This window comes from Alexandromys fortis, unplaced genomic scaffold (genome assembly GCF_014885135.2).
Source record: "Alexandromys fortis isolate MF-2015 unplaced genomic scaffold, M_Fortis_MF-2015_v1.1 scaffold_84, whole genome shotgun sequence".
NCBI classification, from domain to species: domain Eukaryota; kingdom Metazoa; phylum Chordata; class Mammalia; order Rodentia; family Cricetidae; genus Alexandromys; species Alexandromys fortis.
Window position 1 is genome coordinate 5,026,169 of NW_026068017.1, and position 12,618 is coordinate 5,038,786.

The following is a 12,618-nucleotide window of genomic DNA, read 5'->3' on the forward strand; positions in this document are numbered from 1 at the left end:
AAAAAAAAAAACTCAGCGTAAGTGTCACTTCTTTGAGGACAGGACTTGAACACAGACTTACTAACTCACACGGAGACTTGCCTTTGCAGAAAGCATGCTGAATGGTACTGCACATCTTTTGTCTTGGATGAGACACTATGGATTCTTTTATCTTTATTCTGGAGGAACTGCCTTTTAAATTCTACGTATATATATGTATGTGTGTTTGCAGCTGTGTGTGACTGCGTGCGTTCACACAGGAGCCAGAGGCGGGCATTGGATAGCCATTGATCATCCTCCGCCTTGTTCCCTTGAGTCTGGTCAAACCTAGAGCTCACACTTTTTCAATTGATTGGGAGCCAGCAAACTCCAATGATCTTTCTGTCCCCACCCCTTAACAGCATTGTGGTTACAGGTTGTTGTAAGCCAAGTTGATGTAAGATGCTGGGATCCGTTTTTCCCCTGCACAACCTTATGCACTAACATTGGATGCCGTGGTTTATCTCAGCCCCTCCCTTTCCACACACACGCTTTCTTTTCCTCCTGTACCACAGGAGAGTAAGCTGCAGACAGGCTGATCTTTACTCCTTCTCCCAATATTTCAACATGTATTTTCTAAAACCAAGGTTGTGCTCTTGTGTAACCAAAGAGCATGTTTTCCAGAGGTCAGGACGTTCCTGCTGATGCAACACTGCACGGTCTTCAGACAGTGTTGAGGCTTTCCCAGTGGCCCTGCTGTGCTGACTGTAACAACAGAAGATCTTGCTGCAAGCCCTGCACCTGGCTATCATAGCTATTTTTCCTGCTTTTCAGGATATTGAAGTCCTATGGTTTTGTAAGGACTACATACAGATCAGGTATTCTGTAGGGTGTTTGAGTTTATCTTGTGTTTCTTTTTATTTATTTATTTCTATTTTATGTACATTAGTGTTTTGCCATGGGTGTTGGGTCCCCTGAAACTGAAGTTATAGACATGTGAGCTGCCATGTGGATAAGTCTGGAGGAACAGTCACTTCAGCACCTCTTGTCTTTTTTCTTTTCTTTTCTCTTCTTTTTTCAAGAGAGGGTTTCTCTGTGTAACAGCCCTGGCTGTTCTGGAACTCACTTTGTAAACCAGGTTGGCCTCGAACCCACAGAGATCTGCCTGCTTCTGCCTCCTGATTGCTGGGACTTAGGGCATGCACCACTACCATCCGGCTTGTGTTTCTTTATAATGAGACTCAAGTGATATATATTTTTGGTAGAAATACCACAGAACTGTTGCCGTGTTCTCGGTGCCTTGAACAGAATGCAGAGACTAATCTTCTAAATGTCTTCCTCTCTAATGTCAATCCTCTGTTGCCACGCCTTTAATCCCAGCACTCAGAGTGGCAGAAGCAGGTAGATCTCAGGGAGTTCGAGGCCAGCTTGATCTGCAGAGTAGGTTCCAGGGCAACAGAGCTACACAGAAAAACCCTGTCTTGAAAATCAAAAGCAAACCAGAAACAAAGAAGAAAGAAAAGGAAGGAAGGAAGGAAGGAAGGACGAAAAAAATATCCTCTCAAAATCCAGCAGAAGTGACATTTGTAGGGGACCCCTCCCTGGGCACATCTTTTCAGGCAGGTGTCTTTGCTGTGTGCCCTGTTTCTTCAGTGTTTTTGTGTCTTACACCATGATGCATGGTACATAGTGGGTGTTTATCAATGTTGCATTAACGAAACTGACAGTCTAGAGGGGGGTGGGTGCAAGAAGAATGAGCGGAAGAAAGTCCATCAGCTGAGATTTCTTTTCCTTTCCTTCTTTCCTTCCCTGACAGGGTATCATCTGGCCCAGCTGGCTGCAAACCAGCAAGGTAGCTAAAGATGACCTTGAACTCCTGATATTCCTGCCTCTACTTCCTGAGTGCTAGGATTATAGATTTATGCATTGCTGCGGGTTGAATTCAGGGTTTTGTGATTGTAGGTAAGTATTCTGCCAGCCGAGTTACATCTCCCACCCTTGAGGAAGGATTTCAGGGTCCCTTCAAGAAATAGAACTTCTATGTTCTGGAGAGGAAGAGGAGTAGCAATCTCTAGTCATCCAGAGTGGTCCCTCCTCACCCCTTCAGAAACAGAGAGATGTGGTTGGGACTAAAGGGTGGCTGTGTCATTACAGGTGATCTGGGTCATGTGTTGACCGAGATCCTCGTGGTCCCTACATTTACCGTAGTCATTTCTCAGGAAACAGTGCTGGTGTGGACTCCGGGTGTGTGCTGGGGGTGGGGGGACTACCAGGTGTCTCACTAGTCAGGAGTGACCAACCAAAGTCACAAGCAAGCCATCTGTGAAAGCCAAAAGGAAAGGTTGAGTAGCCGCCAAACGCATAACCTTCAGCATGGCAGGAAGTTCTTAACAGGGGAACCTTAGCCTAAGATGGCTTTTTCTCTGTTGAGAACTCCATCCCTTGAGGAACAGTGGGCCAGCGGAAGGGATGGAGGCATTCCAAAGCAGAACATTAAAGATTTGCAAAGGAGACCTGAAAAAGCAAAATATCAGTGCCACGTTTTAAATGAGAAGGGTAAAATCCGCCCAACTCCTCCCTCGAATCATAAACCATAGCACAGAAGGAAAGCTGTAGCTGGCGAGCATTCTGGGAAGGCAACTAGTCCCTCTCGGACTCGCTGGAGTATTGGAGAGCTGGAGAGCCATTGTTCTCAGGAAGCTTCCATTTCCTGCCTGCTTTGTTTGCTTGGAAAACTCCAAGGAGTCAGCCATCTGGAGTAATTAATTGTAGGGTAAAAAAAAAAAAAAGAAAGAAACCCTGCCAGAACCTGGGTAAACAAAGATTAGCACCAGGATAACAAAAATACAAGAAACAAAAAAGAAAGAAAGAAAGCAAGGAAAAAGAAGCTAACTTTAACGGGATGGAATCTGGAACAAAAATCTGGAGATTTCAGGCAAACCTTGTTCTGCGGTTTTGAGTGAGAAGCCCGAGAAGGCTCAAGCTTTATAGATGTATTAAAAGATCTTTATTTTTATTTTCTGTGTATGAGTGTTTTGCCTACATGAATGCTTGTGCCACACATGTGTGCCTGGTGCCTTCAGAGACCAGAAGAGCATCAGAGTCCCTGGAGCTGGGAGCCAACATGTGGGTGCTGAGAATTGACCTCACGCCCTCTGTCTGGAAGGGAAGCTAGTGTGCTCAGCCACTGAGCTAACTCTCCAGCTCCTGAATTTGTTTTTCCTTTTGTGGTGCTGATGCAACTCAGGACCTCTAGAATGCTAGGCAGGTGATCTACCACTGAGCAACACCCTGCTTTTGTATTTAAAATTATCTCAGGTTTCAAATCAATTTTTACACAATTTTACAAACCATTGGAAAGATCTATAAACCATACACACACAAAAAAATAAGCTGAGTGGTGGTGACACACGCTTTTGATTTCAGGCAGGAGGGATCTCTGTGAGTTTGAGGACAGCCTGATCTACAGAGTAAGTTCCAGGACAGCCAAGGCTACACAGAGAAATCCTGTCTTTTTTCTCTTTTCTTTCTTTATTTTTAACTTCATGTGCATCAGTGTTTAAAAACCCCAGCACTTAAGAGGCAGACTTTTGTGAGTTGAGTTTGAGGCTAATCTGGTCTACATAGCAAGTTCCAGGACAGCCACGATCACGATAGACTTTGCCTCAAAAATTAAGCTAACAGTTGGGCGGTGGTGGAGCACGCCTCTAATCCCAGCACTCAGGAGGCAGAGGCAGGCAATCTCCTCTGTGAGTTTGAGGCCAGCCTGGTCTACAGATCTAGTTCCAGGACAGCCAGGGCTCTTACACAGAGAAACCCTGATTTGAACCCCCCCCCAATTAAGCAAATAAATAAATAAATGTGGGGGCCTAGAGAGTCACTACGTCTAATATGGTTCAGTAAGTGGGCTGAGGTTACTGTGTCCCTCAGCAGTTGAACCTAACCATTGGCATGCCCTGCTCTAACTAGCTGCTGCACTGCTGTCCAGAAACTGTGCAAAATCATTTGGGAGCAGCTTCTCAGGAGCCTCCTCTGCCCCTTTCCCTCAGTGCCAGCTCAGGACATCCCAGTTCTTAGTCTCAAGAAACTACTGACATTCTTTCCTTCCCACTGAGCTGCAGAAAAGCAGAATCCAGGCGGGCGGTGGTGGCAGATCTCTGTGAGTTCGAGGCCAGCCACATAAGCTGGGCTGCAGAGGTGGCTCCCCAGTTAGGAGCACTTGCTGCTCTTACAGAGGACTAGAGTTTGGATCCCAGCACCTCACATCTGTCTGCAACGGCCTGAAGTGGGTGCTGCTGTTGGCAAAGGGACTGGAATGGATGAGGAATCAGGAAGGGGCTGGAGAAATGACTCGGTGGCTGGCCAGGCGGTGGTGGAGCACGCCTCTAATCCCAGCACTTGGGAGGCAGAGGCAGGCAGATCTCTGTGAGTTCGAGGCCAGTCTGGTCTACAAGAGCTAGCTCCAGGACAGACTCCAAAAGCTGCAGAGAAACCCTGTCTCGAAAAACAAACTAACCAAACAAACAAAAAAAACAAAAAAGAGTACTGGCTGCTTTATGGACCACAGAGGACCTAGATTTGGTTCCCAGCACCCACTTAGCAGCTCACAACCAGTTTCAAAGGCTCTGATGCCCTCTTCTGGCCTCTGCATGCACACATAATATATAGACATATATACATGCAGGCAAATACACCCATACACATAAAATCATGTTTATTTATTTTGTTTTGTTTTTCGAGACAGGGTTTTTCTAAGTAGCCCTGACTGTCCCGGAACTCTCTGCTATTGTGGGGCATGGAGGGAGTATGTACACCACAAAATGTGGGGGAGTCAGGAGACAATTTTGTGGAGTCTGTTCCCCCTCACACTTTTAAGTGGGTCTTTGGCATTGAGCTCAGATTGCCAGGCTTGCAGCAAGCACCTTTACCTGCTGAGCCATCTTGCCTGTTCTCCTCAAAGTACACAAAGCATTTAACACAAGGACTGGGATACAGTGCAGGAAAAATAGCATACACACCCAACCCAGGGCACAGCAGAAGCTCACAGAAAGGCAAGCCTGGTTCTTTCCACAGTATTTCTTAACTCTGGGGGCAGGAGAGCCCTGTGCAGTTCTCTTAGGAGCTAGAAGGCAGTGTACTCAACCCTGAAGGGTCAGTCTATGACCCGGTAAGTGGCTGGGCATGTGAACGGGCAGATCTTTGTTATAAGGGCACTAAGTGCCACTCCAGTGACATGGTTCCCGACAGACTGGCTCCTGCTGTCCTGCCTCCATTGCTGCTTTTCCTGCTGAGACGTAAGAAGTTACCATGGTTTTGCTGGTTATGAGGAGGAAGTGACATCTCCCAGCCTCTTTCCAAACTTAGCACCCTCCCACCATAGTCCTGAGACTTGGAGCAATTATCATGCCTTTTACGGAAGAAGACAGGACTTGCTCAAGGTTTTCTATCTGTTTTAATTGAGCTAGAGATTAAGCTTAGGAAAAAATATCACACGCTCCTCACTCAACCATGAAAAGACAAAAATCTTCCTTTTATAGGCAAACTGAATTCTATAAAGATTAAACATGCACATCTTCATGATGAACAGAGGGTCATGGCAACCCTTGTACACATGGAGAGACAGCACCTTCCACAGTGAAACTAGCCCAGAGTGTCTGGGTGCCCAGGTATTCAGGAGCTGCACCTCCCAAGAGAAGCCACTGTTTCCTGTGTACAGAATGGACTCCCGTGAATGTGTGACTTGGTGTGGCTCCATCTAGTCTTCTGCTAGGACAGGAAGTTCTGCCTTCTAAAGTGTCACTTGGGTTGAGGGATTGTTCTGACTCTCCCAAACTTTCAAAAGACTGTTGCCTTATAATTGCTCTAAAGCCCCACCCCACCCAGGCATGCTCAGTGGCTAGGAGTTGATGCCTCCAAACGATGTTGAAATCCTAACCTTCTAGAACCCATGAATCCAAGCATTATTTTCATTTGTCTACCTGTCTGTCTGTTTGTCTGTCCGTCTGTCTGTCTGTCTATCATCTATCTAGTGAGTCTGGGTGTTTTGCCTGCATGTGTATCTGTGTAGCATGTGCATGCAGTGTCTGCAGTCCAGATCCTAGAATGTGGGTGCTGGGTATTGAACCCAAGTCCTTTGAAAGAGCAACCAGTACTCTTAACCACTGAGCCATCTCTCCAGCAACTCCCCCCCCCTTTTGTTTCTTTTTGAGACAGAGTTTCTTTGTGTAGCTTTGGAGTCTGTTCTAGAACTTGCTCTGTAGACCAGGCTGGCCTCGAACTCAAGAGACCCACCTGCCTCTGCCTCCCAAGTGCTGGGATTAAGGCCATGCACCAGCACTGCCTGAATTCAAGCTTTTGAAGTTTTAACTCCCCCCCACCATTCCAGTTAGCTTCTTCTCTGCTTTGTGCCTGTGTGTAAGATGTAAGCTCTTAGCTACTGCTCCAGCACCATGTGGCCTGCCGCCATGTTCCACGCTATGATGGTCATGGACCCAAATGAAAACCTTTACTTTTTATAGGTTGCCTTGGTCATGGTGTCTCCTCACAGCAGTAGAAAAGTAACTCCTACAATTGTCTTCTTACCTCCACGCACACGTCACAACAGGTGTGTGCACCCTACCACACAAATAAATATAGAAAAATCACTAGAGAAGACCTTCGATGATGATTACAAGATGAAGTCATTTAGGATGAGTCCTAATCCCATTGATACGCTTTAAAAAAAAAAAAAGGACAATTATAGGGATGAATGGGAGCTGGAGAGGTAATTCAGCAGTTAAGAGCGTTAGAAGCTCTTGCAGAGGACCAGGCTTCAAGTCCCAGCACCCACATGGCAGCTCACAACCATCTGTAAACTCCAGTTCTAGGGTATCCAATGCCCTCTTCTGGCCTCCTTGGGTACCGGGCTCTCATGGTACATATATGGACATATAGATGAAACATTCATATCCCTAAAATAAAGTCTTAAAAGATGTCATTTTGCACAGGGATCACACTCATCTTTTCTAGATCACTCTGACTTTAGCGTGTGTGCTGCGGAAGCAAGCATTCTCACAAACTTTTGAAACTTTCGAGTAACTGGAATCCATTTGATCCTCGTGCCTCCTATGTGCCAGGCGTTCGTGCCCAGCCCAACAGTAAAATTCCTAAAAAACAAACAAAATCACGAGGACAAAATATATTTCTAGCTGCGAACAGCCTATGGTTAGCACCAGTGGGTGGTCTCAATTCCTGAGACTGAGTTATGAAAATGTGACCAAGGTTGTTTGGCTTGGGATCCGCTTCCCACTCTGCACTGCCAGCATGAAGCCGAGAGAGACCTCTGCGTCTGCAGACCTCCTGGAAAGAACGAGTGATGCTGTCTCCAGGGCTGCCAGCATCCCGGAGGTGGAAGGTCAGCCCAACAGAGGGGAAGTAACTATCTTGGCAAAACGGGCCTCCTACTGGCTAGACTATTACAAAGGACAGCGTCTTGGAAGGAGAATGGAATGTGAGCTGCTGGCCTGGGTCAGAACAAGACTTTGGACCCTACAGTAGAAAGCTGGGAAATGATGTCCTTTCCTATCCCAAAATAGTGCAGCTTCCTTGATACGCAATAGCATTGGCTCATCAAAAAAGTAATGGCAGGGACCGGAGAGATTGCTGAGCAGTTAAGAGCGCATGGTGCCTCACAACCATCTGTAACATCTTAACTCCAGTTCCAGAGGATCTGGTAACCGCTTCTGGCCTCCATAGGCACCAGGAGTGTATATATACATACAGACAGAACATCTCTACACATACATCTTTAAAAAAGTAATAGTAAAGACCCGGTGGTGGTGGTCTATGCCTTTAATTGCCGCACTTGGGAGACCAGGCTGGCCTATCTCTGAGTTCAAAGTCACCCTGGTCTACAGAGTGAGTTCCAGAACAGTCTAGGCTATATAGAGAAACAGTCTTGAAACTCTCCTCCACCCCCCATGAAGGATGATTAGAATAGGGAATAGGTTTTAGGTTTTTTTTTTTTTTTTTTTTTGTGAGATAGGGTTTCTCTGTTTTCTCTTGGCTAGCCTGAAACTTGCTTTGTAGACTGACCAGGTTGGCCTTGAACTCAGAGATCTGCCTGCCTCTGCCTCCTGGGATTAAAGACTCGTGCCAGTACACTTGGCTTGCAGAATCATTGATTCATCCAGCTTTTCAAAACCTTCCATGAGCTACTTTATTTTAGGCCTTGAGAACATAGCAAGCAGTACACAGGTACTCCGCCTGGATCCCATGTTCTTCTCTGGTGGAGCAGTGACCTCAAGCCAACTTTTGTTTTGCTCCAGAGACCTGTTGTTTCTGTGGTGACCAATCACTTCCTGGAATGCACTGACCTGTGCCAAGTATACAACATGATTTCATATTCTTGAGGTGTAAACGAGGCAGACTCAGGCCAAGACCCAGCCAATTCTGACCTACATTTAAAGTGTTTCAAGCAGTAGAGGTCAATAAATATCAATAAAAAAATGTATTAAAAAAAGTGTTTCAAGCAGACCACACAATTCTTACTGCATGTCAGGAGGTTGAGAGCTGCTGAATGCGGGGACTAGGAAGCAAGCTCAGGTCCTCTGCAGGAGCGGTACATACACGCTCTTAACCGCTGAGCCCTCTCTCCAGCCTCCAGTGAGGTTTTCTGTTTTCTAAGGTTTTGTACATATATATTTTGCCTGCCTGCATGTAAGTGCACTATGTGCCCAGAGGCCAGAGGATGGCATCAGGGTCCCTTAGAAACTGGACTTCAGACAGTTGTGAGCTGTCATGTGCTGCTGGGTCCTCTGCAAAGGGCAACAAATGTCCCTAAGTGCTAAGCCATTTCTCTAACTCTTTACAAGGGTGCTGGGGATTTGAACTCAGGTCCAAAAGCTTTCATTGCAAGCATTTTATTTGTAACTGAGCCCCAGCCTCAGGGTTTTCAGTATGTTTTCTCTCTCTCTCTCTCTCTCTCTCTCTCTCTCTCTCTCTCTCTCTCTCTTTTTGTTTCATTTTCTTTTTTCAAGACAGGATTTCCTGACTGTCCTGGGACTCACTATGTAGACCAAGCTGGCCTCGAACTCACAGAGATCTGCTTGTCTCTGCTTCCCAAGGGGTTAAAGGTGTGCGCCACCACTGGCCGGCCCTCAGTATGTTTTCTTAGGCAACACTCTAGTGAATTCAGGCCCTAGTAAGTCAGCTTTCCTGAGTGACCTGTGGAGGTGGGGCAGGCGCAGAGCATGGGTGTATTCTTAAGTGTATTCACACCCTCCTCTCTCATCACCATTTTGGGATTAGGCTCTTCCTGACTTGAAGTGTCACTCCATAGCTTTCAAATCAGGCACCTTCCTCATACACTAAGAACTCCTTGAAAAAACAAAAAACAAAAAACCCAACCAACCAATCAAAAAACTGGTCACTACGCCTTTCCTTCACTGAACAGCCTACACCTCAGGTTTACATTCTCTCATCAGGCTGAGGATTCTCTTCACCTGCACCCCATAGCTATTGGCACTGAGTACAGAAGGTGTTCAAGCCCCGGTCAAAGACATAGCTTACAAGAACTTGGTAACGTGGCAGTGCAGCCACGTCCACACTTGACAATTCTCTTCCTGACTCTTTCACCACCTATTGTGTGACTAGGGAGAAGCTACTGGGGCTTGTTTTCTTACAGAAACAGAAAACAGCCAGGCATTGTAGCTCTTTGAGGCCAGGCTGGTCTGCATAGTGAGACCCTGTCTCAAATTGGGGAAACGTTAGCATTCCTCACAAACAGGTCTTGACCAAAGCGTTTAACATCCAGCTTATTCCTGAGGTCTAGATACGGCCTCACCTCCATTCTGGAGCCTGTTTATGGTAGGTCCAGACTGTGTTCTTGTGCTAAACCCCTGACCCCAGCCTTATTTTTGATTAAGACAGGGTTTTCTGTGTAACAGCTCCAGATGTGTTGTAGACCAGGCTGATCATGAACCGAAATCTGCCTGCCTCCCCAGTGCTGGGATTAAAAGGGTGGGCAACCATGCCTGAGCAAGGCTGCCAGCTTCCAAATGCAGGTAATTTGCTCCTGAGTAGCATCCACCTCACTAATGGATCCTGCCAATCTGCTGCAAGCCAGATTGATTGCTGCGGGGGGGGGGGGGGGGGCACACACGACATATGACCCAGTCTAGCCTCAAAAATCCTTTTGCCCCCAGCTCAGCTTCAATTTCTGATGCACCCACTGCTGCTTGCTATTTAAACATTTCATATTTCAAGTCAAAGGTTTGCTAGGTCTTCACATCACAGCACTGATCCAACACTACAAGAAAGATAAAATTCTCACTATAGTTAAGTAACAAGTCACTCAAGTTCTATTCCGTGAGACAATTACAAGTGTTTTTCCAAGTCTGGGGAGATAGTGTAGCAGCTAAGAGTACCAGCTGCTCCTCCAGAAGAAACTAAGCTCAGTTCTAGAAACCTACAATTTGGTTCTAGGGCATCTGATGCCCTCTTCTGGCCACTGCAGGCATGTGGTGCAGAGATAAAATAGCCACAGGCGTAAATCTTTTTCTTAAATATTTAACTCATTATGTGCATTGGTGTTTTGCCTGCATATGCATGTCTGTGTGAGGACATCATAGAACTGGAGTTACAGTTGTGAGCTGCCATGCTGGTGCTGGGAATTGAACCTGGTTCCTGTAGAAGAGCAGCCAGGGCTCTTAACCACTGAGCCATCTCACCAGCCCCTCTTGCTTTTTTTCCCAGTGAATTTTAAGTAGTTTGTAGTTAGGCCCTATGAGAGAGGATATCCACCTCCAAGCTTCTGGGACTCCCATGATGAGAGAACTGACTCTTAGATCCAGCTCGAGATGTTGAGGCATGCTATTAAATACAAAAGCAAAACAAACACCCCCAGTGTTTGATCCAGGAAGGACCAACTCTAGTTCTTGGATTTGTCAGTGGGGTCAGGCTATGCAAAGGGGGTCCTGTCCTTTCCAGACCCAAAGACTGACAGTGCAGCAGAATGAACCATGGAAAACAAGGTCCCTTTCAAAGCACCACACAAGACAGGATTACTCAAGCAGTCTTTAATGGAAACTGTATGAGACGCCCCTACTCCTGCATCTTCTCAATCGTTTCTTCCTTGTATTTGCCCTTCTCCTTTCCTACTTGTCGAGACTTGGCTTTCCTTTCCAGGATCTTCTTTCGGTCTTTGTCCAGCTTTAGCCTGGTGATTACCACCTGCAGAAAAACAAACAGCCTCAGATTTTAAGCAACTACCGGGGCCCAACTAGAGGTTACACTTCATTTCCGTTCCCTAAATCCAGGGTGGTGCTACAAAGTCCTACAAATCATCATTACAGAGCTGAGGCAAATGGCTGGAACTACCAGCCTACACATCCAGTCCAAGATGGGAGAGAAGCCAAAGCCAACTCCAACACAGGGTGGACATGAGGGACAAAAAGACCAAGAACTGGACACTGCATTTGTAACTTTGAAAACTGAGCTGGTGGGAGGTAAAAGATGGAGTATGTTACAAATAAGAATGTTCTTGCTGTTAAGAGACACCTCACCAAGACCATGTCTTTGATCTTCATGGACATACACAGGAGCAACACACAAGAAAAAGGTGGTGTGTCACAACACTGCAATGCACTGCACCACGTGCTGGGGAAGGGAGAATGTGGTGTCACTCGTTTGAAAATCACATCTTTAGCACTAACAAATAAGCCCCAAAACTCAGCATTAAGTGGTCATTGTGTATATTACCTATTGACAATCCAATTACAAATTTGGGATAACTGACATGAAAGTCTAGGACAGTATTTATTATGGGACACTATTCTGGCTTTCCAACAGCAGTACCGCTCAGTTCTACTGACTACGCTGAAGCTTTACCCATGTCATACTCACTCCATTGCTCACACTGTAAAAACACTGACTTCAGATGGTCTCAGTGATTCCAAATTAAAAAGGCAGGGCCCACGCCTAGGGAGCCTCATAAAGAAATCCTAAGTGCTGCAGTTTCCCCCCAGTACCCACCTTGCTGGGGTGGATGCCCACGTGGACAGTTGTGCCATTAGCCTTTTCTCGCTGCACCCGTTCAATGTAAATGACGTATTTCTTCCTGTACACTTGGACCACTTTGCCAATCTGCTGGCCTTTGTAGTGTCCCCGGACAACCTGAATGCAAATTAAAAAACACGATAAAGGGCACGGGTTTAACAGTGTAAACTAGAACATAAGAACCATTTCCTCACCCCTTTCTCCGCTTTGCTTTTTGTTGCCTGTCCTGGAACTCCCTCTGTAGACCAAGCTGGCCTTTAATCCACAAAGAGCCACCTTTCTCTGCCTCCCAAATGCTGGGATTAAAGGAGTGCACCACTGCTGCCTGGCCCCCTTTTGCCTTTTTTGAGATAGTTTCTCTGTGTAATAGACCTAACTGTCTTGGAACTCATTCTGTAGAGCAGGCTGGCATCAAACTCACAAAGATCTGCCTGACTCTCCCTCCTAGGTGCTGGGGTTAAAGCTGTGCCCCTCCACGCCTAGCTGCACTGTTCACCCGTTTTGTTGAAACAGGGTTTCTCTACAGCTTTGGAGCCTGTCCTGGAACTAGCTCTTGTAGACCAGGCTGGCCTTGAACTCAGAGATCTACCTGCCTCTGACTACCAGTGCTGGGATTAAAGGCGC

At 46.4% G+C, this 12,618-nt stretch overlaps 1 long non-coding RNA gene across 1 annotated transcript; it reads right to left on the bottom strand.

The window, feature by feature from the left end:
* Window positions 1–10,995: 10,995 nt before the first annotated feature.
* On the bottom strand, window positions 10,996–12,612 carry LOC126513976 (uncharacterized). The gene is made up of 2 exons (XR_007595474.1): window positions 11,971–12,612; window positions 10,996–11,169 (listed from the first exon to the last, which is right to left on the bottom strand). It is a non-coding gene; the product is annotated as an uncharacterized lncRNA (long non-coding RNA).
* Window positions 12,613–12,618: the final 6 nt, after the last annotated feature.